We start from the raw sequence: 27,468 nt of genomic DNA, 5'->3' as shown, positions 1-27,468 counted from the left end.
GCCGCTTGCCGCAGCGTCTGCTGTGACCCGACGCGGTACCGCTCTGTCGCGGTGAGGAGTGAGCTGAGCTGAAAGCCGAAGCTTTCCGTTTACAGGTCCATCTACGTTCCTGCCCTCACCTATGGTCGCCACCCGCGGCTCTCTCTCTCTCTCTCTCTCTCTCTCTCTCTCTCTCTCCCTCCCTCCCTCCCGCCATCCATCCCTCCCTCCATCCATCCATCCATCCATCAGTCCGCCTGCCCGTCAGCCAGAGGAGTATTTATTTCCTAAGACCACGGAGAGTCGCAACATAAGGACGAAAGAGCCACACGCGGTTCGGGAGCCGCAGGTTGCCGACCCCCCGGTCCGGTGGCACGACGGTTAGTCAAAGGAATACCACAACAAAGCTGCGCGGATGGCGGCGTCGCAACCCTTCCTCGGATAAGCCCGATGAGACCGAGATAAGTCGGTGAACCTCTCACCTTGTTAACCGGCGCAAGCGCGGGGGGGGAGGGGGGTGGGGGGGGGGTGTGGGGGGTTATCCAATCGGGCCTTTGCAAGGCCTCAATTTGGGGGGGCGGGCCGCATTGTCCGACCAAATTCAATATGCTTTCGGAATAGGGGACCAAACCTTGCGGAGGTTGTCATGGTAACCTGTGCTAGAATGAGCAGCGGGGAACCGACTGAAAACGGGGAGCGCTCGACCGTCTGACTGTCACTGCGTCGGACTGACACACAAGTAACCCTTTTTCAATCGAATATTCGCTGTTTCAAAAGCTTGAAATTGCTCAGCGATAAAGGGAGAACGTAAACGTCGCCCGGTGCAATATTGCTCTTTGGCAATCAAAGGGTTAAAAGTCATGCGCGATCAACAGCGATCACAGCACACTGGAAGTCACATTTAAAATTGCACTCCAGTACCTAGATTTTTTTTCTTCTATTCTATGCATTCCATTATCGCTCATATTTATTTACCAGGCGCGAATGTAGTTGTCTACCTGCTGTAGGATAACTCCAAAGCATTCCATTGGTTTCGATTCCATTCACGGGTTCGATTTGAATATTTACAAGTTTGATGTCTCGGATTCCATGTAAGGGTTAAGGTTAGTGATGCGCCTTCGAAGACATTTCTCATCACTTGGTCAAAATCGTGGGGACAAATACATTATTTGATGTGAGGTATTATCATTTGATTAATGCTGCCTTTTATATGCGCAGGTCTAATGACAATAAAGCTATCCTAACCTATGCACACACACACACAAAAAAAGTGGGCAAAACCCTATAAAACATCACAGACGTTCACAGGTGTCCATTGTTTTTTTTTTTTTTTCTCACTTGGCTCCCGACGGAGGTATACGCGGCGCGGACAGACCACGAGCACACAAAGAGTCCGAGCGAGCTGAATAGGAGGCGGGGCTCGCGCCTACTCCATGAATCTCCGCTAAAGCTCTTTCAAATTGCTCAACGATCTTGTGCCAGAATTTCATGCCAGCCTCTCTGGCAGCAGCGGAGCAAACCGCTTCAAGTATGCTAATTTGGTGGCGCTAAATACACTGCTTGAATGTCAAAAGTGGACACGCACGCGCAGTGCGCCCGGGGCGAGGAATCGCAAATGCGCACAAACCTGGCCTTTGTGCGAGGACGGCGACAAGAAAATAGATCACAGCCACTTTAGAAATCAATAAGCCGACCAACAAAGGGCCTTTGCGGCAAAGCGGACGGGCGCTAGGACGCGGCGCCGCACCAGCGATGGAAAGCTAACGCGAAAAACCCTGGGTGGGCAAGGAGCTCAAAGCCCCGCCCACCGATCGAGGCCCGGGGCCACGTCCGTCCCAGAGGTCCGTTGGTATCGGGCGCCGAGCGGGTCTCTTTCGGTATTTAGGGGCAAGCGGACCAACGGGAGTCCGCACGAAGACGTCATTGGCCTTTTTTATTGCCGCCGTCTGATGTAATAATACGAATTGAAAAAAAATCGGCTGACTAATCGTCACGTGTTATTTTGGGAACGTAACCCCCGCCGAGGTTCACTGTAGTGTCAACCTGGGGAGCTGAAATTTCAAATTTCAGAGATGGCGCGACGACTCCGTCGTCACACCAGCGGGAGCGCGCGATCCGTTGGCTAAAACCCAGTGAAGAAAATGAAAGAACAAAATAGCGCAGAAGAAATCAGCTGCAGCCCGGAGACAAGCCCGTTCCCCGATCTGGTCGCCCTCTTCTGCCGGTCCGCCGAGCAAAAAGCGGCCGACGAATATGTAGGACGGCGCCATTAGAGCATTAGTGCCGGTCAGCAAACGCGCGGGCGCGGTCGCAAGACGCACGGCGAGAGGAGACGCCATTTGACGAGCACCCGGAACGCTCGCTTTTCCCGGGGCGAGAAAACGTACGTGAAAGTGGCGAGGACGTATTTGTCGTATTTGCAGCGGGGGTGTCTCTTTCCATTCCGGCGCAACGCTCCTCCGGGGCTCCGCTGGAAGAATTTGAGCCAACGACGCCACAGCGGCTTTGTCCTTGATGTTCAAACCGCATCCCGTGCGTTTACGTGCACCACCGCGACACTGAAGCGGGCCGCCGGCGCCCTCCGGTACGTTTGCCGCGCTTTCCTTTCCTAGCGCCTTCTCCTCCACTTCCGTAAGTGGGCTGCGACCAAACTTTAGATCCTAGAGTTCCACCGTCTTTTCCTCACCGAAAGGCGCTTCCGTTTTATCGATTGTTTTATTGCCGTTCCCTTGAGCTGGGCTCCATCTGGTGGAAGCGTAATGTTAGCGCAGCCACAACTATAGCATAAAGTCTATCATGCCATTAAACGTGAAAACAGTTTGAAAATAGGCCATTCATTGAAGGTAACCCTAACCCTATGATGCGACGCGCCCCGAAAATAGACTGATAAAGCTCGAGATTCAAGAGTTTTATTGTCGCGATGCGTAGTTATACCGTCCAATGAAATTCTCATTCTGTCCCCCCAGAAAACCTGATGGCATACGGAGCAGGGTAGGACGGCATTCGTCAACGCCGTCGGAGCTGTCAAAATTCATTCATTGGAAACCCATCCCTTGTCAAATTCACGGAACGTTAATACTCGGGTCGTGGCTCGCCCACACTTTTGAACCGTCCTACTTTTTGGACAATAAGCCGCACCGCCGGCAAAAATTGAGCAAAAAAAAAACAAAAAAGGCGTCACGGATAAGCCGCGCCGGACTACAAGCCGCACGTGGCAACGTCACGTGTGTGCAAAAACAAGTTTTTGCTTCCGGAAACATCCTGTCTTCAACAAACGGAAACTGGATGGCTGGATTGATATGGCTAATCTATCTGAATCTGACTGAATGTTTTCAACATAAGAATGCTTTTGTCTCCCGTTGCTTAATTCGTTGATTATTTGAGCGCACACATAAACACATGGCACATTGCAATTCATACACGTCTCCTATAAAGATCAAATCTAAGCGTCACAAACAAGATCTTATTCAAGGTATACTTATTTTTATACCTTTAAAGCGCAGCCATCCATTCACGTCTTTTCAGTTGATTCTTTCGGTTGTTGTTTTCCACTAACCTTTGTAAGAAATAAAGTTAGCATTTGTTGAAAATCCATTGAAAGTTGATTTTGAGAAGGTCGACTTGAGCTATAGTGTTTTTATAGACGTGATCTTCTTTATAATGGGGGAGGGCAATGTTTTCTCTTTCCCGGGGGGCTGCGCAAAATAGAATTGAGAAGCGGGGTTCCGGACAAAGGAAAGGAGGAAGCTTGATGTTTTTGCCACCGTTGTCCCGAGACAATTATTTATGTGTTCGGGGGATCAGAGGCGCTAACTCGGGGCAGCGGACGCCATACGTTTTGGTTTTTTTTCGGTCTGGATTGGGGGCTGGGCGAAAGGGATCACCCGGGTCAAAAGTGAACTCGATTCTCCAGATATTTGTGAAAAGAAGGGAGGCTCGTGATTTTCATTGTTGCCTTTTGATTGGACCGATGGAGCGTCACCGATGGAACCTTGTCCAAATCTGTAGCGTGTTTATATATGCATAAACGGTTTACGGTCTCTTGGGGGTCCCCTACCCTCGCGCGTCCCCCTTCAGTGAGCGCATATTATGGGGTGTTCCAGCCAGACGGCTGCAAGTGGGGGCTGGGCCGATTCGGGAGGGGGTGTCAGTTGGGCTTAGGTGGACGTGAGGAATGCGGCGCCCCGAGGGCAAAGACTGGCTTGAGCGGACAGCCGACGACGCGGAAAAGGGGGGACGCCCGCAAAAGGCACATGTGACCCCCCCCCCCCCCCCCCGCCTCACGTTCCGTCCGCCGCGCTTGCAAGAGCGGCAGCCAAAAGGCAAACGGCGCGAACGAGGTTCCGCTTGAGTTAAGAGCGTCGGATGTTTGAGAGCCGACGCGAGACGGGGCGGGGCGGGGCCCGGACGGGCGCTGAAGGCGTCGCGCCCCGGCCCCGGCCCCGGCCCCGGCCCCGGGCTCCTGCCGCAGATGGGTCCAGGAGGGAGAGCCTCCATAATTCAGCGAGAATAATCTCCAGTGAAAGCTCAATAAAAGCAGGCGCGCCGCTGGGTGGAACTAAGCGCCCCCCTCCAGGATGTAGGCGACGGGGGATGCGATTTCGCACCGGGCTAGGCAACTTAGCAGAGAGGGAATAAAAAGATAGGGAAGAGAGGGACATTTAACTGCATTTTCGGGCGAGGCGTTCACCGACCGCATATGATGTGGGAAATCTGAAACGACGCGCTACAAATATGTAACTCATGGATACGAACGCGAGAAAATAGGAAAGATCGATCCCGTTTTGCTATAGTTTGTTGCTGCGTGTTTGTGCGTCACAAACTACAGTAGATGTCAGAGCCCGCCAGCTTCCTCCCTCAACAACCTGTCGAAGCGCATTGCGTTCGATCGGTTTAATCACCGCCAGGTGGAAGCAATTAGCCGGCAGGTATTTTGGCGCGGGCCTTCTCGCATTCAATCCCGTTCCGCCTGTCGGGATCTCGACCGCCTGCCCCCGACCACTTATTTTTGTTATTTAGCGAGCCGAAGGCTTGAAAACGGCTTACGCTCTTCGACGATGCTTGAACACGTGCCGTTTCGGGCACCTCCCGGAAAACCATCGTTTCAGCAGCGCAAAGATTCGACCCGGCGCTACTTGGTTGCGGCGAGCAACCGAATACCTCCACCTGCTCCAGCAAGCCCGGTTGCTTTCACTCCCAGAACGCTGTAGTTCCGTAACTACAGCAAATAACGGAGGAGACCCTGGTAAAGGCGCGGGCGGGTGTGAAAGCAGATGCCGGAGGTCGTCCGCTAATCACCTTTAGACGCGATCATTGACTCGCCTATCATTGACCTCGGTAATCCGGAAGCCCCTAGGCCACATCCATCCGTCCGTACCGCTAAGGCGTCTTCTAACTGGATTTAAAGGGGAACAATTACCGGCAAACGGCCTCTTCGTTTGCGTCGTTCGACCTTTCCATCTTGGTTCGGAGCCAACGAAAGCATCCGCTTTCCCCCGCCGTTCGCCCGCCGCCGCGGTTTTGGACCTACTCCGCCGCGACGGCAAAAAAAAACAAAAAACAGCGAGTTTGAAACGGAGACCCAACTCGGCCGGGCCAGGAAACGCAAAGCGGGGAACAACAGATGGGACGGGAGGCTGTAATTAGCAAATGAAAGCGCGCCTCTTTGAGATGTGTAAAAAGATCAATCAAGCAGAAGAGGCCGATCTGGCCGTTTGCGTACTTTGATTAGCCCAGACGCGGCACTTTTCCACTCGGCGGCTACAAATCAGAGTCCGCGTGCGGAGAAACGATTACGACGGGACGCCGCTCTCTTTCAAGCTAACGGAACGGCCGACAAACGGCGGTTTGCCATTACGGGGCGTCGGCCGGGCCGAGCCGAACGCGCGGGTACGACCGTTGGCATTTAGCGGCGAAAGAGCGGGGTTCGATTCTCGCTACGGCTGATTTAATGGCGCCTGATCTGACCGCCTATAAAGCGTATATTGCGCTCGGCCGCGATTATCTCGGGCTGTCGCTGCCCAATAGTTTTACCACTGATTATTCCATTTTTCGCTTAATCAAATCATCGGACGCCATTATTGTTTATCAACCAATTGCTGTTTATTTAGTATTGTTAAGTTGAAAAAATAAGAACGCGAGAGCGCTTAATCACCAGGCCTTTACGTCGATTGAGGTATTTGCTCGGTCGTCATTTCCTAAAGTAAAAGCAAACTTCAATTGAACGTCAACACGGGCCATAAGTCGGTCCGCTTTCATGAAAGACGACAGAAAGGAGAGATGCTGGAATCAGAAGATTCGGACAGTTTAACGGCAGCGCTAAAGCATGACTCCGATAGTTGCTGATCGACGCGATAGGTAAATACGGCGGCTTCCCACCACTCCTGTATATTTCGGTCCAGTCGACGCGTAACCGGCGCGGTGGCCTTCTCGTTTCAGCCTCGACGCTCGGGTGGAGCCGGAGAAGCAAAAGGGCGGGCGGGGGCCTCCCCGAGACGCCTGACAGATCTGTGACAAAGTATGCCTGAGGAGGGACGCTTCCGCGTTGGTCCGCTCTCATCCGCGCTAACCACGCTTGCAGGGTTCGCGCCGAGAGGCCGTTGGAACGCGGCCCATCGAATTTTACCCGCGCCGAGTTTCAAAGTGCCCGACGCTCACCTTTTCGACTCTTCCCTTTTCTTTTTGGGACTAATGTGTCCGGATGCCATCCTAAAAACCCCGACAATAAACTGGGAAAAAAGTTCATTGAAAATGAACTACGCGAGGAATTCTCAGCGGGAGCTATGGAACAACACTCGCCATCACACGGGACGGCCAAGGTCAGGGATCCACTTCCACTGGGGTTTTTGTGTAATTCACCCAAATTCCAGTACAAACCGACTCCCAAGAATACAGTAAATGTGTTACTGACTGTATTTTTTTCCACAATTGAATGAAAGTTGTTCAAAAACAGATTTGGTCTGGTTTGAATTGATGCCGTTCTACGTCAACCCGTCTAATACGGGTACTCAAATATAGCGGTAATCGGTAGTGGGTCCGACGAGCAGCGGTGACTTGATCAAATGCCCATTGCTATATCGGATGACATAAAAACAAAAAAACTGACGTAAACACTAACGTTAAGCGTGGCTGAAACGTCACGATTTCCTCGATGTGCATGAGGGAGAGTTTGGGGCCATTTAGAGGTCACACGCAGGTGGGAGGGAGATCACATTTATCTGGAAATGACCTCACAAAAAACAAAAAAAAAATCGGATTTTACAAAAAAATAATTGAGTATTAAGCCCAGCTGCGAGCAAAAACATCCTGTTCCGGGTATAATGAAAATGAAAGTATTTTTATTCTTCTTGGGGCTTGGATGTCTGAAATTCATTTGCGGGTGACTGCCCAAAATGAGAGGAGGTATTGACGGGGAGAAGTGGAGACTGCGCCATGTAATCCGCTCCTTACGGGAGGCAGGGAGGGAGGCAGGGAGGCAGGGAGGGAGGCAGGGAGGGAGGCAGGGAGGGAGGGCAGAACGGCGTCTGCTCCCCGTTTGTCTAGCACGCAGCGTCGGGAGCCATGCGCCACGGCAACGGCGCTATTTTTTTCCCGACGCGAGACAAGGTCAAAATAACGTAGCGAATTTGTCCGAGCACAGGTCCGCCTCGCTTAGCCTTTTTTTTTTGGACTTCAATTTGGGCCGCGTGTCCAAAAACGCCATTAGAAGTCTCCCCCTGACTTTAGTGAGACATAGATCATGACTGTCCATTGACAACACACGGCGTGTAATTCAAAAGACAAAATGACTCGACTTTTGGATGCCTTTCTTCATCGTATATCAAATATCCTACCGTTGCGGTTATGGCTTATTTTTTAGACGCAGCTGAACATTCATTTGTCTAAAAGCCCTGCGAGTCATCATGACTATCTGACACACGCGATAGCTCCTCCCATTTAACCCCCGGACGTCCTCCGCTTCCCTCTCGTCATCTGTTCAAACACGGCCGTTACTCCTCCGGGGCCTCTTCTTCGCACCCATCCTCCAAAAACGGAGGTCTTCGGAGATGATTCGCCGAACGTCTTACTCGAGACGTTCTTTCCCCGAGTCGCGGCCGTTGCGAGATCGGAGCGCGGAAGGTTGCCCTGGGCCGTTTCTCCCCCCGCCCGCCGACATCCGTGCCGGCTTCGCGCGCACGTCCGCGGGCCGAAGGAGACGAGTCAAGCCGTCTTTTCCTTTTCATAATGCATCGAAGTAAAAAAAAAAATTACAATTGCACTACAATTGCACGCCGCCGACGTAAGGTTGCACGGTCGCGCTTTTGTTGGGGTAGCAAGCGCGGCCTAAGCGCAGCACACTACGCTTGAACTCTTTCGCCGCCTTCGGCGCCGCATCAATAGCTTCCAATCAAAGGCGTAAGTGTCCTTATGATGTGGAGCTGTCAGAAGGCGCGGGATTCGCGGCTCCGTCTTTTCTCTTTGTGTTTGTAATCACGCCGCTTGTCTTTGGGGAAGGGCGCCCCGAACAATAGAGCCAATCAGGTAAAAGCCCAGTTCGCCGGATGCGCGGAAGACCGGGCCACCTCTCGCTACCTACCGACAACAAATTCGCTCACAGGGATACCGTCGAAATGCGCTCTACACGCAAGGAGAAAATATGGAGCGGGACAACGTAGCGGATTTTCCGCCTTATAAGGCTCGCCCGATTGAAAGGTGCGCCTTGCTCAAAACCCTTTCCAGATATAAGGCGCACCGCATTATAAGGCGCATAGAATAGAAGTTCCGGTAGTAGCTGGGCCTCCGCGAGACGGATCTGCGCTCGAGGAAACGGCGGCAAAAAAATCAGATAAGTCAGTCTAACCTTATGAGCGTATTTTCCGCAACGTAAGGCTCACTGGATTAAAAGGCACACCTTCAATTAATGGCCGATTTCAGAACATATATGGAGCGCACTGCATTACATGGCATAGAAGCTACAGTAGCGACTGGGGTCGCATTATACATCCACTAGATGGAGCTGCGCTAAAGGGAATTAATAGTTATTTTTTCGGCCCCCTAAAAATGAAAACTGAAAGCTTCTAAGGTGCACCGTCAGCTTTAAAAAAAAAAAAAAGAAAGGAAGGCTTCTAGTTGCGCTTTATAGCGCGGAAAATACGGTACGACAACAAATTCGCTCACAGCCACTGGAAACGCATCCCTCACAAAAAGACAAGTCAGAATCATGTTTGAAAAAAAGAAAAAAGCGGAGCAGGGCAATGTAGCGCGACCACCATCATCCTCTTTTGTGTGCCAAAAGAGAAAGAAAGCTAATGAGCTAGTTAGGCTGGCGGTAAATGTCATTTTTCCTGCGGCCGGCCGCAGGCGGCGGCGCTAGCACGAGCCATTACCTGCGCGGGGACGGCAGGAAAAAATAAAAATAAAGTCTTGTGTCAGCACTTATGGTGCTGCTTGGCATTCTACTGAAGCAAGGCACACAATGGAACAGGCATTTGATTCACAGCACGAGCGGCTCACACGCCAGTCTTGAGTCTTTTTTAATCTCTCCTCTCCGCCGACAGGAAGCGCAATGAGCAAAGAGCTTTTCTGGCCACGTTCCACTCAGGTGTTGACCGCGGGCAGCCGCCCACCTTTTGCGATTTGTCCCCGAGTCCATCATAGGATTGCCGTCCAAAATCGGACAACAAAAAAAGCACGCAGAGGGATTCGCTGACCGACTCGCTTTAACGATCAACTCGCTGTCCCGTAATGATTTAGACATAAAATATACATACCAGCGGTAATATTTGAAGACCTGAGTAATTCTAGGACGGAAGCAGCGCAGACCTCCGACAAAGACAGCGCGGGGGAAAAAACCTTCGCTTTGCAAATAGTTGAAGAGATTGGCAGCCCCGATGTTGAGACTGAGCCTTTTATTGCTTGACAGCGGTTAACTTCTTTCAATACATGCGCCGTGCTTAGAAATGTTCTGCTTCAAACATTGCCAATAAACAAAGGCCTTATAATTCAGGCTGTTATACAAGAACTTTGAACGTATATTTCCTTTGGGAAATAAGCCATCGCGGCAAATTACGAAGCGTTTATCACTTGTTTCCATATTCGTATTGCTCAGAATAAGAAGGTGAGAAAAAGAGGTTGTGTTTAACCCCGATTTCAGATGTTTTGGATGTGTGGTATCAAGGGAAAAGCGTACAAATAAAACACAAGCATATTGCATGGATTGCGATAACGTGACGGCTTTCAATATGCCCGCCGTCCCTTCCGAATGCTTGCGAACGGGAGGTCGAGTGCGGCGCCATACCGGGGTCACATTTAGCCCGGGTCGGGCTCATTTACTGCCACGCAAAACTGGAAATATTGTTTTTTTGGACGTATTGAAAACCCAATGTTTTATCGTGCCTTTAAGGGCAAATCCTTCGAACGGCCCAATAAGAAGGCCGCGTCAGTGAAAAATCCCTCGGCACCCAAGGGTTAACGTTACATACATCTGAGAGTGAAATGGTTCCTGGCGTAATCCTAACTCTGGCGATGCTGGCTTTGAGTCCGGTGGAAGGAGTGAGAGGCGCCCATATGTTCCCTGCGGAAATGGCCGAGCTACCATTACAAACGCACACAAGAAAACCCTAACCTCCAATCAAACGGGTCCCCTCAGGTAATTGCGACTTATAAGAACACGTCAAGTGCCAACGGTGATTCTTTGGCCGCTCGGACGTTTTCTACAGTCCGGCTTGTCACTCATAAATGAAAGTTTTCTATTTACTTGGCTGACCTGGTGCAAAGTCTCTCCTCCCTAGCCCCGGAGTGAAAGTGAAAGTAAAAAAAACAAAACAAACGTGAGCCTCGGAGAAGGTGGGTGTCTACCGACTCTTGCACAGGTGGCCGTCGAGAGAGGCTACAAGGCCCTGTTCATGGCAATATTTTCCCTCCAATGAAACCTTTTGGGCCTGGAAGGGGTCTCCTCCCACCTGCGGTCCCTTCTGAAGGTTGCTTAGTTTTTCCTCCCTCTTCTGGGAGCTTTGTTCAGAGGATGCCATTGTTTATTTGCGACGCCCTCTATGATGTATTTTTTTTCAGAGACGGCGGTGATTCAGGGCTATCCAAATAAACTTGACTCCAACACTTGGATATATGCTCTGGCCGCCTGTCAATGGCAGCAAATGAGTCAAAGAGCGGAAAGGTTGGGGGGAGGGGGCAGGTTGTAAAAATACCAGCTCTCGCTTGCAGAATGAAAGGGAAGGCAGAGGTGAGAGACGGAGCAGCCTCCGGGAGACAAAGAGATCATGGAAAACGCGGCTTTTCGCGCGGAGAACGCGGCTTTTCGCAAGGAAAACGCGGCTTTTCGCAAGGAAAACGCGGCTTTTCGCAAGGAAAAGGCGGCTTTTCGCACGGAAAGCACGCCAACCGTTGCCGGTCCAAGTTCCAGAAGACCAAAACCAGCAAGGGCAGTACAGACGGGACGCAAAGCTTTCAAAATGAGACATGGGCGGCTATCAAAAAGCGGCCATCTGCATATGGTCTGATCGAACCAAGCTTTTGATAGCGTTTGCGCGGCATGGCCAGGCGGCCGGCGGCCGGCCCAGAGCGTCTGAAAGAGCAAGTCTTTGCCGAGCCGCTTAAGCGCCGCCGGCCAGGGAACCGGCGTGCGGATTTGGGACGCGTCGCCCACACCGCCGAACAAGATTTCGGCTTTTCGCCGGCGATTACTCACAGCGTACATTTCAATGGTCCCGAGAGGACTCGGAATATCTGAGACTTGCAACCGCACCGGAGGCTTACCGGTGCGTTTCCGCTCGGTCTACGGCGTGTGGGAGCCGCTGCTCACCGAGTATTCCGTATCGCTCACTTTTGAATTCTCGCTAACCCTGCGGAGACGTCTTAATTACAGACAAAAGGCGCGTGCGTAGATCCAGGGAGCATCGGGTTGAAATGTGACGGCTCGTAATTACGCCGGATACAATTCCAGGATCCCGCCGACTGAAATTTGTTTGACTTTGATCACGGACATGTACGACGTATATAACGGCGTAAGTCTATAGTACGGGTGCGTCCCATGAACGGGAACTTAAAACATTTGTGGGTTGTTTTTTTTTCGACGCACAGATGCACATTTTATATCGGCCGTAGTTTTACAATAGTGATTGTAACGGGACGGATGTCACTTGGCTGTTTGCAGCAAGTGCCTGTCACAGCTAACAGCAGCTGGCGCTAGCTGAGGTCGTTACGACATCGTTTTCAATACAAGCGGCGAGCGGACAGAACCAAAGTCCGAGTCCATCCTTGTTCACGCGCAGGAATATGAAGAAAACGCAGAGGATGCTCCTTCCAATCCCGCACGGTGCGGGAAAGCTGCTAACGACACCATATTTTCATAATCTTTCTCATATGCGTATCGTTTCTTCCACTCCATCTACGACATAACATGTTGAGAATGCGAGTCTATTCCTGTATTAGCGCTTCATTATCACTGCCCTTATTTACCTATGACTTTCTTTATTGCCCATTTTATAATTATGTCTATTGTGTGGAACGTAAATCGGAATAAGAATTCTTTGATGTAAAAATCAAACGATTGGAAAAAATAGCCCGCAAGGGGTAAATACGCACCCGATCTCATCATTTAGCCGCCGTGCAATGCTAACGCGGGCCTTTGATTCTATTGTACATGTTAGTTAGGTTAAGTGGTGATTCCCGCTTGATTGCCAACAGGCAGAAGCGCGCGTCCAAACATAATCAGCCTTGGAAAGGGATAATGAAAGTCCGTCCTCCGAAGGCTCGGCGCTCCCGATATTTGTCGGGAAGGTCCCGGCGGAGCCGAGCGGCGGAGCCGAGCGGCGGAGCCGAGCGGCGGAGCCGAGCGGGGGGGCAAAAGCCAACACTTCCGCACGGATGAGCGCTAACATTACGAGGAGATTCCCCGAGGGCGGCTCGCTATATGAGTGTAATGAGTCCTTCTCCCGGGGGGGCGTGGCGGATGCCGACGGAGAAGAAGAGGGCCGGACGTGCCGTTTCCCCGTCGGGCCCTCGGGAGCCAGGCGTCTCCCTTTAACGGAGGCGCGCGGAGACCGGCCCGGACTTAACGAGCTTTGCGCGAGCTCCCGGAGGACGGGGGCCGCGCGGGCTTTCCCGTCTTACCCCTTGGGAGAGGCGGGAGGAACCCGGCGGCAAGGTGGACCTGTTATCCCACGCGGGGCCCGCAAAGAACGGAAAGACGGGGCCGGGAACAAAGTCGACACTTTTTCGAAGCAATTGAGGGCCGGGTGGGATTCGCCGACGCAAAAGCCCCGGATGAAAGCCGAGCGAGAGTGCGCCCCGATCGGAAACGGGCCCTCTATGACAGGGCTGTGTGCCGTATATACAGTACGTATATATTTCTCTAGATTTAAATACACGGTAAATCAATTAGTCAAACAACTCCGCTCTGCCAAAGCTCTGCACATTAGAATGTTGGACTCTTGATGCTGCCAACCCTCATTGTTTTTGTTGTTGTTTTGCTATTGTTTGAGTAGCATTGCACAGCATTTGTTTTTTTAGGAGACGGCGCGGACCTCCGCCCTTTGACAACAAAGCGCACACGGGCCGAGTGTACGCCGCATGTCCGAGCTCTGCGGGAAGGGAAGGGGAAAGGCCTGCGGAAACATCCAATTGAGACTGAGAGAGGGAGGACTTTGACAAAATGTCTTTGGAATACAACGGCGGGTTCCCCCGGGGCCGCTTTAAGAGCGTTTGCTGCGCACTTGTACGACGAGGCTTTGCTGCGCCCCTCTTTTTGTTTGGCGCTCAGACGCGGCTTAGTCTTTTGTTTGACTTTGCGTATACGCAACCGGCTGGAAAGTAAGCAACCGTCTGGGCAAGCGTGCGCCGCGTCTGCTTTGTTCCCCCCGAGTGGTGGTCCAGAGACGGCTTGCATTTTAAAACTGTTGGGTCAGAACCCGACCCACCTAAATTTTTGCCTTCTTCCTTTGACCAAACGTTCTGGGCTGCCAAAAACAGATACAGTATACTCTAGCATCAATCTTGGACTATTACACTGCGTTACGACTTTGGACCCCGTGTTTTAGGCGTCAGTGCTGCGTGTCTGCAGTTCTTTTACTGGCCACCGGGGCAATCCGTATGTAAACAAAGGGAAACAGACAAAGATGGCCATCCAAGTATTCATTTGAGTCGTAACTACGCCTTATAGAGCGGAAAATACAGTGGTAGTTGACTACCTTCTCTTATTGAATGTTTTGTTTTGATTCCCTTTAGAGCAGCTCCATCTAGCCGATGCTTAACGCAACCCCAGCTACTACTGTAGCTTCTATTCTATGCTCCTAATAACGCAGTGCGCCTGAAAACGGACTTTTAGAACGGGCCATTCGTTGAAGGTGCGCCTTATTATCCAGTGAGCCTTATTGAGCGGAAATTATGGTACATTGCCTTGCTCCAGTATATATATATATATATATATATATATATATATATATATATATATATAATTGTTTAACATGGCATTCTGTGTGGGATGCATTTTAGATTGGAACGCTGTGAGCCAATTTGTCGTTGGTACTGTAGTTTCCACACTATAAGGCGCACCTAAAATCCAGTGCGTAACAGGTGAGTTTTCATTTTTTGGGGACGAAAAAGTAAAGCAACTTAGTCACACCCTGTTTGAAATATTTATTTGCCCTAAGTTCCAATTTTGAATCAATTTATATGGGGACGAGGTTCAAAAAGCGCATGTTTTTGTAAGAGAAAGCACAATGTTATGAATTAAATCCAGAAACTGATTTTAAATGGACAAAACAACATATATGAAGGTTTTTGGCTACAATTTGATTTGAAAGTTTAAGCTGAATATTTCATTGAATCATACCTATATTCTGGGTGGCGCAGCGGTTAGCGCGTCCATCCGTCCGCCTCGCGGTTTAGGCACCCGAGTTCAGACCCACCTCATTGCGCGTTCGTCTATGGACGGATACTTACAGCGCGCTAAGTATGCTAGTCAGCGTCGAGCAAAACATGGAGGCTCACTTTAGGCTTCGGAGTCTTTTGATGAAGGACGGATAGCGATATTTTCCATCGCGAGCACGCGTCGCGGCGCGCGCGGCCGCTGACGTATTATTAGCGGGGTGGAGGTTTTCAAAACACAGAGGGGGGAGCGGACCACCTCCCTTTCACAGGTCAAAAGTCTCACCGCTGTTAGCCATTAAAGCCTAATGCTTAGCGGTTGGGAAAACACCGCGGAGGGGCCCTCCGGAACTTTGACCCAAGGTAGCGGTCGAGGCCCGGGGTGCGGATCGCGCGTCCCCGAGACGGAGGCGCCTCGATTTGTTTGAATTACAACGCAGCTGCGGGCCGTCGACACTTGCGCGGGACACAAAGGACGGCTTCTGCAACCGTCGCCAAGTGTTCCGTTGCCGTCGGCAGCTGTTGCCCCGCGTGTCATCTTTGCGCATGTGCGCGCGTCATCGCGGACCGACCGGGCCTTCCGACGTACGGTCCGGGGGCCACGCGGCGCTTTGGTTCGGCCCGCGGGATGAGGAGGATACGTTCAAAAATGAAGAGGACCAAAGCCATTAGTCCGGAATTGACCGGAAAGTTGGCGCACTTGAGCTAAAGACGTTTCAGGGAAAGTGTTAGCATCTAGATCAACGCGGGTAAAATACTTTGGCGCTGTCAATGGACGCCGTCTCGGCCATGACTAGACGTTGGGCTTTTCTCCGTCCTCTATTATGAACGATGGTTCCTGCGTTCTTTTTTTGTATGAACTTTATTTCCGGCCCAATTAGCACACGGTGCTTGCGTCTTCCACGGGACTATCATGACTTCTTAACTTTTTGCGTCTGGTATTTTTTTTACGAGTTGAATTTGGTTTTGATTTTTCTTTGCGCTTCGCCGTTCTCCTTGAAAAGAACTTGTTCAAGCGAATACTTTGACTGATGCGTTGAGTGGAGATTTGTGGTTGGGTAATCTATTGTCTTGCTTTCAGTGTTTATCTTATGTGGTCTCCACAAAATATACCTTATGAACAAATGGGGAAAAAAAGCAAATAAAAAGTTCGATTCTTTTCTCGTAATCCTGACTTCGACACGCCTGACTCAAGCAGATCAACCGGTTCCAGTCGCTGCCGGTTAGGTTCCAGGGGGCAAATATCATGTTCGTGTTGCTTCACAAATGTTTGTTCAACAGGCTTTTTACACGCTGCTATCGTCATTTGCAAGTCACTGTCAAGGACAGGTCGCGTCAAAACCTTTTGCTATTGGAGGGGGGACTGGGTTTTCCGCCTACTGAATATCAAATTTGTTCCATGTTTTGGTGAAATATATATGTTGTTGGATGATCTTTTTTGATTTTATTATGTTGCAAGAATGCTACTTTTGAGAAAATGTGCCTTCACTTAGCCCAGTTGTATAAAATGAGTTTTCTGTCAACCGTTGATGTACAGTACTTGAAAAAATGATTTTCTTCCTCGCGCCGCTTTTAAGTTGAAATGTAACCTGACTTTCATAACGGCGTCATAGCCAATTAAATAACGCTCCATTATTGTGCTAGCGACACTTCTCTATTCCCAGTTTGGGTGGCTGCACGGCATATTTTTTGGCAGGATGCACAATTCAGTTTGAGTCACCTATTTATATGAGGGAGGTGTGCGCCAAGCCCCTTGATCATACATTCAAAGACGGCGTGTTTCACTCCATTTCACGAGTGTTTCATCACACGTAAAGGCGCGCGGGCGCACGCGCGGATACATCGGGGAGGCCCGGGAATGCTTGTGTCACGGCTTTTTAACCAAATGAGGCCGGATGCTTTTGGCCGGGGGTTTCGCGGGTGCCGAACCGGAACTTGTCACGGGAGCGGAACCGGAACTTGTCACGGGAGCGGAACCGGAACTTGTCACGGGAATGTCCGTCTCTTCCAATAACAAAAGTGCCGCCGAGCGGATGAAAGCATCTTGATGAGGAAGGGACGTTCGCCGAGAGTAATTCCCCAAATATAAGACGCAGTCGTGTATAAGACGCACCCTTAATTTTAGGGTCAAATTCCAGCACTGTATTTTCTCCGTTACCGTGTATAAGACACACCGACACCTTTTAGATTTTAGATTACAAAAGCTGGGGGTCAGCGATCTTCCTCATCGCGCTAGAGAAAACTCACCCAGGAAATTCTCACAGACCCTAACTCCAACCGCTGCAGGTACTTTATCGTCAATGTTTTTTTTTTTTTTTTTTTTGGGACACGTAGTTTGCCCATACCTGATCTAGTGGATGCATAGGGCAACCCTAGCCGCTACCGTAGCTTCTACTCTACGCACCTTATAACGCGGTGCTCCTTACGTATGGAAACGGTTTTAGAATTGGCCACGTGAGCCTGATAGTGCAGAAAATACGGTAATAAAGTTTGACCTCGATTGCCGCTCCGTTTAGCTCAGCTCCATCGATGGGATGTATAGCGCTTGCGTAACCGCTACTGTAACTTCTATTCTATGCACCTTATTATGCGATGCTCCTTATACATGAAAACCCATTTAAAATATGACATTCGCCAAAGGCGCACCTTATAGGAGCAGAAAATACGGTTATCAGAAGACACATTTGCAAAATAGGAAGGCACAATAACAAGAATTTGCATTCGATTGCAAAACCGAGAACCGTTTTTACCGCCTGCCCGCGTCAAAAACGTGTCAAGGGTTTACAACACGTTACGGACAAGAGATTGAACAAACGGGCCCCGCATTGTGGACGCGGACAGTGACAAATTCCCCGCGTATTAAGGTTGAAGTGGCAAACAGGTAAAGGTTGCGGGAACGACTCTCCCCGGCGAAATATGACGGCGGGCGATTATGCCACTCGATTAGGCTGACGCTCGCTTGGAGTGCCGGGTGGCAGGCGCTCACTTAGCCCGGGAGAAAGATGAAGAACGAAAGGAAAACAAGCAAACGGGACAAATGTCTTTTCCGCCATCTGTCAGTGTCGCAACGGGAAGATCTCGGGGCTGCGCGGCAAGAAGCCACGTGGCAATTTACCACTGAGCTTAATTGTCCTAATAACGCATAATGCGTTTGGAGCCAACGGAATGATGAGCTCGCCGCCCGGAAAGATTCGACGTCTGGCCAGAAATGCAGAAAGGCGCCGCTCGGAGACGTGCCTCGTCTGGCTAGCGTGCGCAAACAATAGTCGTGTCCCGGTGCTTCTCTATTTGTTTTTGCAAAGCCCGCGCCCCCGGAAAGAGGAACCATTTAACCGGTTGCAATAAAAAATGTGAAAGTATACCTGTGCTTTTCAAAATAAAATGAGAAAAAAGCCATGTAAATCAACTTTCAACAAATGTTTAGTTTTGACAGGAGTTTTACAGGTCATCGCTTATTCTGAATCTGAAAAAAAAAACTAAAGTGCATCACCGTGCTTGAAGTAACACATACATCCTTGTTAAAACTAGAAATATGTTTGACCAACTGAACTTTTTGATACTGAAACAAATATGACCTTATTTTCCACACTATGGGGTGCACCGACCCGATGAAAAACGATTTTCCTATATAGGGCACACCTCATCATAAGGTGCACCGAATAGAAGCTGTAATTCTCGCTCCATAAGGCGCACCTTCGATGAATGGACTATTTTAAAAGCGTTTTCCTATCTAGGGTGTACCGTATTATAAAGCACATAGAATAGAAGCTACAATAGTGGCTGGGCTTGCATTACGCTTCAAACACAGTGAGCTCACTCAAAATACTTCAAAGCGTACACGATTCACATTGAAGCAATCAATCATACGAATGAATTACAAATGCTGTTCATTTCAATACAAAATGTTAATTAGATGCAAATGGTACTTATCAATGCGACACCTTTGCATTTGCTAACATATAGAAAAGGGCAACACAAACGAAAATGCTAACGAGCTAAACTCATACCAGGCAGCACTATAAAACGTGCTAGCATTAGCTAGCACGTTATCAAAGTCATCATCGAGGACAAGATTCCGACAAGGAAAGTCCAACCCGGAGGCGGAACAGCGACGGTGACTGCTCTCGACTCAAAGCGCGCCGTCCTCCCCCGCCGCAAAATGCGACATCCACAGCGGCCGGAGGCGGCGCTCAAAAACAAAGATCGCCGCACCGCAGAGCGCCTTTTTTAAAATCCTTTCGACAGGCCCGCCCATTAATCATGTTAAAAGCATGACCCGGTCGCACGCTGAATAAAGATTTGATGTTCTCTATGTCGGAGGTCCCGTCGCAGAATTGAATTTTGGATTCGGTTTCAGCGGGCGTTTAGCCGAGGTCCTCCGGTTCCGTCCTTCCCGTCTCCCTTTGATCTCATTTGCCAGCGCTCAAAAAGGCAAGAGTAATGAATGAGCTAATCGCAGTTATCGGGCCCGTTTGGAAAGCCGGTCGATGGCGTCTGGCGGCGGGCCAGCCGGCCACTTTGACAAACGCGCTTTGCTAATCTATTTTTAGCTTTTTTCATTTCTTCCCTCGCAAACAAGGAGCACGCCTGTCCTTTTGTGTACATCGGGAAGGGAAGGTCGGGCTGGAAAACCTCAAAGGCTTTTGATTTGATTGAGTCCTCCGCCAACACACGGGAGCGGACGATTCACTGACAGCGAACTATTTTCTTTCGCCGCCGATAACGGTGGTGATTTCCAAAACTCGGGAAGCGCCGCGCCGTCGCTGAGAAGTATCCGCGGCAACAGATCAATAAGAACAACGGCGGCTGATAAGAATTTCTATGAATTTGAAACGTTTCCCTCTTGCCGCAGACTAAATCAAATATTAATAAGCAGCCAAGCGCCGGACTCTCATTCCGTACGTATTGGAAAAAGAGAACGCACTGACGCGATGTGGGCGTCCTAGTCAGTGGACTCAAGCGAAATATGCAAAAGTTGACTTTCAAAAGATTTGCCCAAACCGCTACTACCTATTTCATTGGCCAAAGTGAAGCGTGCCGCCTTAACTGCGGCTCTCTCACAGTGCTCGAGACTGGTTAAAGCCTACACACATTTAAAAAAGAAAAAAAAAAAGGATTTTCTGCACCGTAAGGCACACCGGATTATACGGTGTACACGGCCCATAGAATAGAAGCTTGAGTAGTGCCTGAGCTTGCGCGGTGCATCCATTAGATGGAGCTGTGCCAGAGGGAATCAAAACAAAACAGCCAATGCGACGAGGAAACCAAATGAGTTTTTAGGTGTCTCATAGTATTAGTACGGTAAATACCAAGTTGAGGGCTTTGTAGTTTTGAAATCAGAAGAAAACCGTAACGCTTTGTTGATGTTTACCGTAGCAAAGCAAAGGAAAAAAATAGTGCAAATTCTCAATTTTACTATTTATTTTGTACATGACAAGTTAATTTGGGAAGAGAGTTTTGCAAGGGTGATGGAGGTTTCGATGATTTGCTTTGGCAGGCCGAATTTGGCCCCCGCGCCTCTAATAGTGCGGAAAATAGAGTAGAACAGAAAAAAAAGCCATTTCCTCATTCGATCCCAAAGATATAGTTCAACGCAACGGCGTAAAGTCAACATTGTGGCTCCTACGTCGGAAGAAAGGATACATGAGGTCGTCGCGGATTCCGCATCCTTCGGGAGTGGAGTACGTTCGCCCGACGTCTTGGGGCCAAATGAAGCCGGCGATTATGGAATCCGCGCGCGGTGAAAAGGTAGGCGCCGCGCGAGCATTAGTTTCCCGTCGTTAGATAATGAAAGGCGCTTCCTCGGAGACGCCGGCAGAGAAAAGAGCAAGCAATTAGCGGAGGAGAAGAGAGCGGGAGACGGATCGGAGGCGGGAGTGAAGAGAGCCGTTTGAATGGCCTTAATGAGATCGCCGCGGGGTGGGCCGCGCCTCTCCGACAGTCGCGGCGCCGGGAGATGCGGGGAGGACGGCGAAGGGGACGGAACGCTAGCTTGGGCGGACGCGTAGCCGGGGTTGGTGCCGACGGCCGCTGAATATCTCCGCTTGGCCCCCGCAGCTGCTACGCGTTTCTTTGTTTTCTTCGTGACAAGCGACGGTCTCAGAAAGTCCGTCAAAGCGGACGTTGGCCAATCGTGACTCCGTTTGATTTGAAGGCCTTGCCTGCGGGCAAGCGGGCTTGTTTATTTCACTGGCCCGGCTGACTTTGAAAGGCAAACAGAAATGTGGATTGACCTTCCATTGAGCTCCAATCCATGCACTTTTTTTTTTGAGGGGGGGGGGGGGGGGGGGGGGACCTACGGCCCCTTTACGTCAAAAATCGCGACCGTTCCGATTGGGTCCGGCTTGAAAAAATGAGGGAGCGACGACGTGGGAAAGGAGGAAAACGAGGCCTTCCCCTAACGCGGTGGTTTGAGTGAAAGGGATGGGTTCCAGGATGAGCGCGAGCGCTCCGTTTGAAACGGCTTTTGTCTGGCGTTGGCAGCTAAGCCTGGAGCACAACCAAGTCTTGTGCATCTTTATCACAAGCTAAAAAAACACACCATTTCCTTTTTGCTATTTTGCTACAGCTACATTGCCTTTTTCAACGGCCGCATGGCTTTTGATTTGCCAACGGCTGAGGGTCGATGGGGAATAAATCTTTTTTTGAAGAGTTTTGAGAAAGGTATACCTGGTGCTGATGACCAATTTTGATCTTTGCAGCTCCTGCTTCACGTGAAGTAAGTCACAATGGAGCCGTTACTATGCAATCAAAATTCTCATGGGCGGTTTTTCCTTTCCTTTCCTTTTTTTGGGTTTGCGTTGCGAGTAAAAAAAAAAAATCGTTTAACTGAAAAGGCCCCATTCCCTTTCGCAGCTTACCACTTTTTTTTTTTACTTTGAAACCCATTGTTCAATTTGTTATTGTTTGGTTTTAGTGTCTCACATTCCTCAATGTTTGGCTCCGCTTTGCTCTCTAATTCAAAGCTGTCAATGAAACTGCGGGCACCCTGTAAATTGAACTCATCTGTGTGCTGCGGCTAAACGGGGCCGAGAGTGATTTCTTCTTCCTTTTTCTTTTCAACGGTAATTTGATTCTTATTTTTAGTTTCCCGCAGAAGTGTCTGAGCTCAGGAGCTAAATATCGTCAGATGAAAAAACACACATCTGTTTGAACAGAGAAAAATACCATGGAATGAGCGTGCGGACATATGAAAGCAGTCCTGCTGAAAGTACAGCAGATGAAAACGCTCGCTCGGAAGGTTTTTCAGGCACTAATTTGACGAGTCCGGGTGAACTATCGATAAGAAATATAAGAGACCGGAGAAAAAGGTGCGACTTGAGTCGAAAGCCATCTTTTGCGAAAGAGGGAGAGCGCGCCGAGGTCATTACAAAGAAGACGCTTACAAGTAATACCATATAAGGAAATGTTTACGTCTGTGTGCGCGCGCGTATGTGTACGTGCCAATAGGTGTGCAAGCAATGTGTTTTAATATCATAACATAGATACATACAATTATTCCATCGCTCCGTGAGCACGCAATGACACGGGCGTCAAACTCAAGGCCCGGGGGCCAGATCATGGTTTTATGTGGCCCGCCAAAGGCTAAACGGGAAAAGGCCGAAATCCAACATTTCCAAGTTCTACTCAGCCTTTCCGATGATTTGTTCTCATCATTAGCCCTTGTTAAGAGTGTTGCGAGCGTTATACCGCTGCACGTTTGGAGGGAAATGAGCTTTTGTCATTAAGAGAGACGAGATTTCATTCGTTTGTTATTACGGGGCTCAGCTGTCGCCGGCCCGGGCGCTAGGGGGGAGAGTCGCAAATGGGCGCAAGAAGGGGCGGCTGACCAGTCGCCGGACGGCGGGAGCAGCTGCGCGCCTTTACCGGCCCTTTAAGCACCGGCGTCAGCTGCGGCCCCGGGCCGGGCCGGGCCGGGCCGGGCCGCGCTCCTTTACGCCCTTCCGCCCCGCGAGCCGGCCGTTAACCCGCAGCCGTGCCAACCGGCCCGACAGGGCGCGGGCCCGGTTAAACACCTGAACCGCCCTCTGAAGCGGCCCGGCTCAGCTGCCCGTCCAAACGGAGCGCAAATGAGTCATCGGCGCGTGACCGCAAGGATTAATTAGCCCTGAAGATGCTCGTCAAGGCTGAAAGCTTCCGGGATAAAGGGCCAGAAGTCTTTCGGCGCCGGTCCGCTCGCGAGCGTCGGCAAACGCACTGATTTTCCGCACTGTGGGGCGCATCTTCAACGAACGGCCCATTCTTAAAACTGTTTTCATACATAAGGCGCACCACATTATAAGGCGCAGAGAATAGAAGCTAGAGTATTGGCTAGTTATGCGTTATGCATCCACTAGATGGAGCTGCACTAAAGGGAATGACAAACGTGATTAGACATATGTTTAATTGTTTGTAAAATTCCCAGAAAATGACAACGGTCTATCACTTGTAGGCCATTTGCAGAACAGGCCTGCGGGTTACTCTGTGATCGTCGAGGGGCGACCTGGTCCTCCGAGCGGACCCCACCTTGGTCTAGCCATTCCATCCCAGCTCATTTTGGATATCTTCTTTCCAAATGTTTTCCTTCTTGGAGTATTTTCGGCAAGGGCAGGCACACTCTTGCAAGTGTGATAACTAAAGGGTCGTGCCGTGATGAACCTTGACATTTTGTCGGGATTTGGGTGAAATTTCCGCTCCTCCGCGCCTTCGCCTTTGTCGTAAAGATCAAAGACTCGGAGCGATTAGCGCACGGGTTAACCCTCGGCCCAGGCGGGACGGATGATGTTGTTCGGGCGGGCGGGGGAATCCAGAACGCGCTTCGGCTGCGCTTGCCTTTAACGCCCCCAATTTATCCGCGTGCCGGCATGTCTTTTAACACGGCATTCGCCGCGCGCGGCCGCGGCCCCCCTCCGTCTCCCTCCGTATCAAAGCGAGAGCTCCCGGCAGCCGGTCTCCTCCTTAACGTTGTCGTTACTCGCCGCCGGTGTCGGCCCCAGCGTGGGATATGTCTGCTTTGCTCGCCGCACGCAAGCGCAAATCCAATTTGCGTGATGCAATTCTTGGCCCGTGTGCCACTGGAGTCGCGCGCGCGGCCGATGGCCGTTTGCTAATCTGACCCGCGGAGATTCCTCTGAGCCGTCCTCTTGCGTCCCAGTGACGACGATGCCTCACTGCAAACGCTCAATTCAAAAAGAACATCAAGAGGAGAGTGCCTAATGTAGCGGCGCTGCCATGTACACGCAGACATACAGCGTATACACACGCCCCACACGCACAGGCACGCAGACATGTCAAATTCGAGTGTTTGTCGAGAGAAGGCTCTAAAAATGGTCGGTGAATGAAGAATTAAGTGTGTAATGAAGAAAGCACTACTTTAGGTAAATAAGTAATAATCAGTTACTTGAGGGACCCTAGTACTAAAGTAACCAATTTTGCGTTAAAGAAAATGATTACTTATAAACATCAGGCACTTGAGTCAAATCAATTACTTTAAGTGGTAAAGTACTCTAGCTCCCAAAGTAATCGATTATTTTCATATCAGGGACTAAGCGTCTAAAGTGATTGGATTTTAGACAGTGCTTGAAAAAATATTTGAATAAGTACCTGGCTATCTTGTATTGAGAGACATCACTGCACTATCTAGCACAATATGTTTTCTGTAATTTATATTGTTATTTGGTACATGCAGCATCCACTTGAAGCTGTGGGCCCGGAAGGGGGCTCCTCCCACCTGCGGTCCCTTCTGGAGGTTTCTGATTTTCCCCTGATTGGGCTTTTTGACTTTTTCCTTCCCCTTGTGGGAGCTTTGACAGGGGATGCTGTTGTGTAGCTTATACTGAAAAGATGTCTCTGTACGACCTCTTTTCATCTGTGAAGCCCTTTGAGACTTCACGTTGGAAAACGTAGGTTTTCTTTCTTGAAACTATGTCATCGTGTTACGATTTGGATAACCATGTGGGGAACACAAACTCCACGTGTACTCGGTCGCATAATGCTTCTTCTCAACAATTGTTTTTGTTTTATGTTGACATTGGCCAAATTTCCTGTTTCCTTTGTGTTTGGTTTCAGGCGCACCCAAATTGAGGCCTTCTCCATGTGGAAACCTTGTTTTTGTAATGTTACGGTAAGACTGGATCATTTCAGGAAATATCCTCAATGACACAAAACCCCTTCAAAGCAGTCTGGACATATGCAAAGTCTGTTTGAAGAATGGGACGTGGCGTCAAAGCACCTCCTCCACCCGGGACGCTACGCTTGGCGCGTCAGACCGAGGCCGCGCATATCAATGGTTAGAATTCAACGCTTCCCGAATTCAACCCGCGTGACCTGACTACCGCTCCATTGACTGACGGATTGATTGGAAGCGCCGCACTTCACGGCCCCCCTTCCCCCACTCGTCTTCATGTCGTGTGAGATACGTCCTAGCGTCTGGTACATAGATGCATGCCAGGGGATATTTTCCCAGACTTGAGCCATGCCCTCCGATCGGGGGCGTAGTCAAACCCTTTTTTTCCTCTCCTCCATCACCACTACGTGCAGCTTTATCTCGGCTGGGATCTTGGAGTGCTCGGGGTGGCGCATCCCGACGGCCCTTGCTTTCTGTCTCCTCCACCAGTCAAATGTACCGCATGTTTCTTTGATGGTTCCGGCTTGTTACGTCAAAATTTCATACCTTGCACTTGTGTGATGATAATCAAGGCCATTCATCCATCCATCCATCCGTCCATCGCACAGGGCTCACCATAAAGCTCAAAGTACAAAGGGAATTATGCAGGGGGGATTCCTACTAAGAGAGGGAAAAGGAGCAGGAGAATAAAGGATCGCTCAGGCAGCTAGATCTGTGAGCCGTCGTCATCCTCAAGTTGAGCTCGAAGCCTCGGCGTGCGACGGCATGTGCTCTGCATCCTCAGATAACAATTAGTCTGTCGACAGCTCCGCGGGAGTCAGCTCAATTGCCCTAACCTTCACCCGCTTGAATATTTCATTCAGAAGGAATCCATCTAGTGGATGCAATGCCAGCCACTACTGTAGCTTCTTTTCTATGCGCCTTACAAGGCCGTGCGCCCTATATATGAAAACACTATTCAAAAAGGCCATTCGTCTAATGCGTGTGGAAAATCCAGTAAGTAAAGTCGGTGAGTTTTCAGGGCAACAATTGCAATCGGAGTAAGCGTTTGGCCTCTGACCAAATATGCAAATCGGGCACCGTCGGGTAAACTGGACGACGGGCCCCGCGCCGAAGCCATTTGGGAGGTGGAAAAAGTCGGCAATCGTTTCCCGCTCCGACTACCGGAGCGTGCCCAAACGCTTCCGTTGTAGGCGGCCTTCTCCCGTCGCGGTTAATTCTTCTCCACGTCGGCGAGCAGTTGCGTCTGGTCTCATTCAAGCAAGTACGAAGAAAGGGACGTCAGTAATTTAGCGGCACAAACGGCGTCCGCTGCATATTCTCTACTCTGAATGGGCAGAGAGCAAAAGAACTCGTGCAGCAGAACTTTCCCAAACAGGTGTCTGGAAACCGTTAGTGACGATCTTTTGTTTTGGTTGCAGCTGTTGCGGCTTTGGAGGAAGGGGAGAGAGAGCAGCTGTGTCGCCGCCGCCGCTGACAATTTCCCCCCCCTCAAAAAAAAAGCATCCTATGGAAGCTGAAGCCAACCCAGTAGGCAAACTTGACCTTTTCTATTAAATACCAGAAAAGCAATGGGAAGCTCAATAAACGGGCAACAGAGCTTGGATGCATTCTTGAGTCAAGTTCCATAATCGCCCACATAAAAAAACGCCCGTGCGTCCAACGAGCGGCCTTCATTCGGGGTCAAATTCGGCTATTTTCTATGACGCCGCGCAGAACGCTTTGGCAACAACGAACTAAATCAATTCTGAAACTAATAATTATGGACACGGGCCGTGCAAAATGCCTATCGTATTTCTAATGCAGCCACTTTCTTGCTTTACTTGCAAATGCAACAAGTGTGAATTCCGCTTCTTGATTACGCTAGAGGCAATCGGAAGCAGGAAGACCTCCCAATACCAAGGCGGCAAAGGTGCGCGGAAGGAAATAAAAGCGGACGCGCTCAGAGTCTTCCAGATTCTACGCGGCCCGCGAGCGCGACCTCACCTTTTCTACCACCTGTGCGAGAACTTGCTCATTATAGACTGGCCCGCGGCCATCCACGCTCGCGTCCCCCGTCCGAGGGAGAGCCGGGGGCGCCGGCCCACTCCCGGGGGGCCGCCGGCGGTAAGGCGCCTATTAAAGCCAAGCCTCCGTCGCCACGACGAACCCGCCGTCGAACGCTCGTCGGATCCCGAGTGCGGATGTTTACCTTTTGTTCGAAACGGATTGTTTTTAATGTTCAAGTGTTTGGCTAAAGGAGAGACAAAATACCGCCGGCGCTGAATGTAGCCCGCACGCAAAAGGTGAATATCATGTTCAAAAAACAACACCAAAAAGCTGGCTGTTTCTGCACTTTATAAGACGCGCCGGATCAGAAGGCGCACTGCCAGCTTTTGAGAAAATTCCAGGCATTTAGGTGCGCCTTACAGTGCGGAAAACACCATCATTACTTTAGGCGCCAAAGCAATCGACCAGGTACTAAAAAAACCAGTCCCTCACAAACTAGTCTGCCTCCTACCGCACGCCTATCTCGCACTAAA

The 27,468-nt window shown here is 50.3% G+C and overlaps 1 protein-coding gene across 3 annotated transcripts in view; it reads right to left on the bottom strand.

Annotated features, from left to right (window-relative positions):
• Window positions 1-27,468, bottom strand: part of plxna2 (plexin A2) — a 130,310-nt gene that overhangs the window by 73,491 nt on the left and 29,351 nt on the right. The gene's annotated exons all lie outside the window — the stretch shown is intronic.

Source organism: Hippichthys cyanospilos, chromosome 2 (assembly GCF_059441005.1).
Source record: "Hippichthys cyanospilos isolate Australia breed blue-spotted pipefish chromosome 2, RoL_Hcya_1.0, whole genome shotgun sequence".
NCBI lineage: Eukaryota > Metazoa > Chordata > Actinopteri > Syngnathiformes > Syngnathidae > Hippichthys > Hippichthys cyanospilos.
This window is presented reverse-complemented; position numbering and strand designations above follow the sequence as displayed.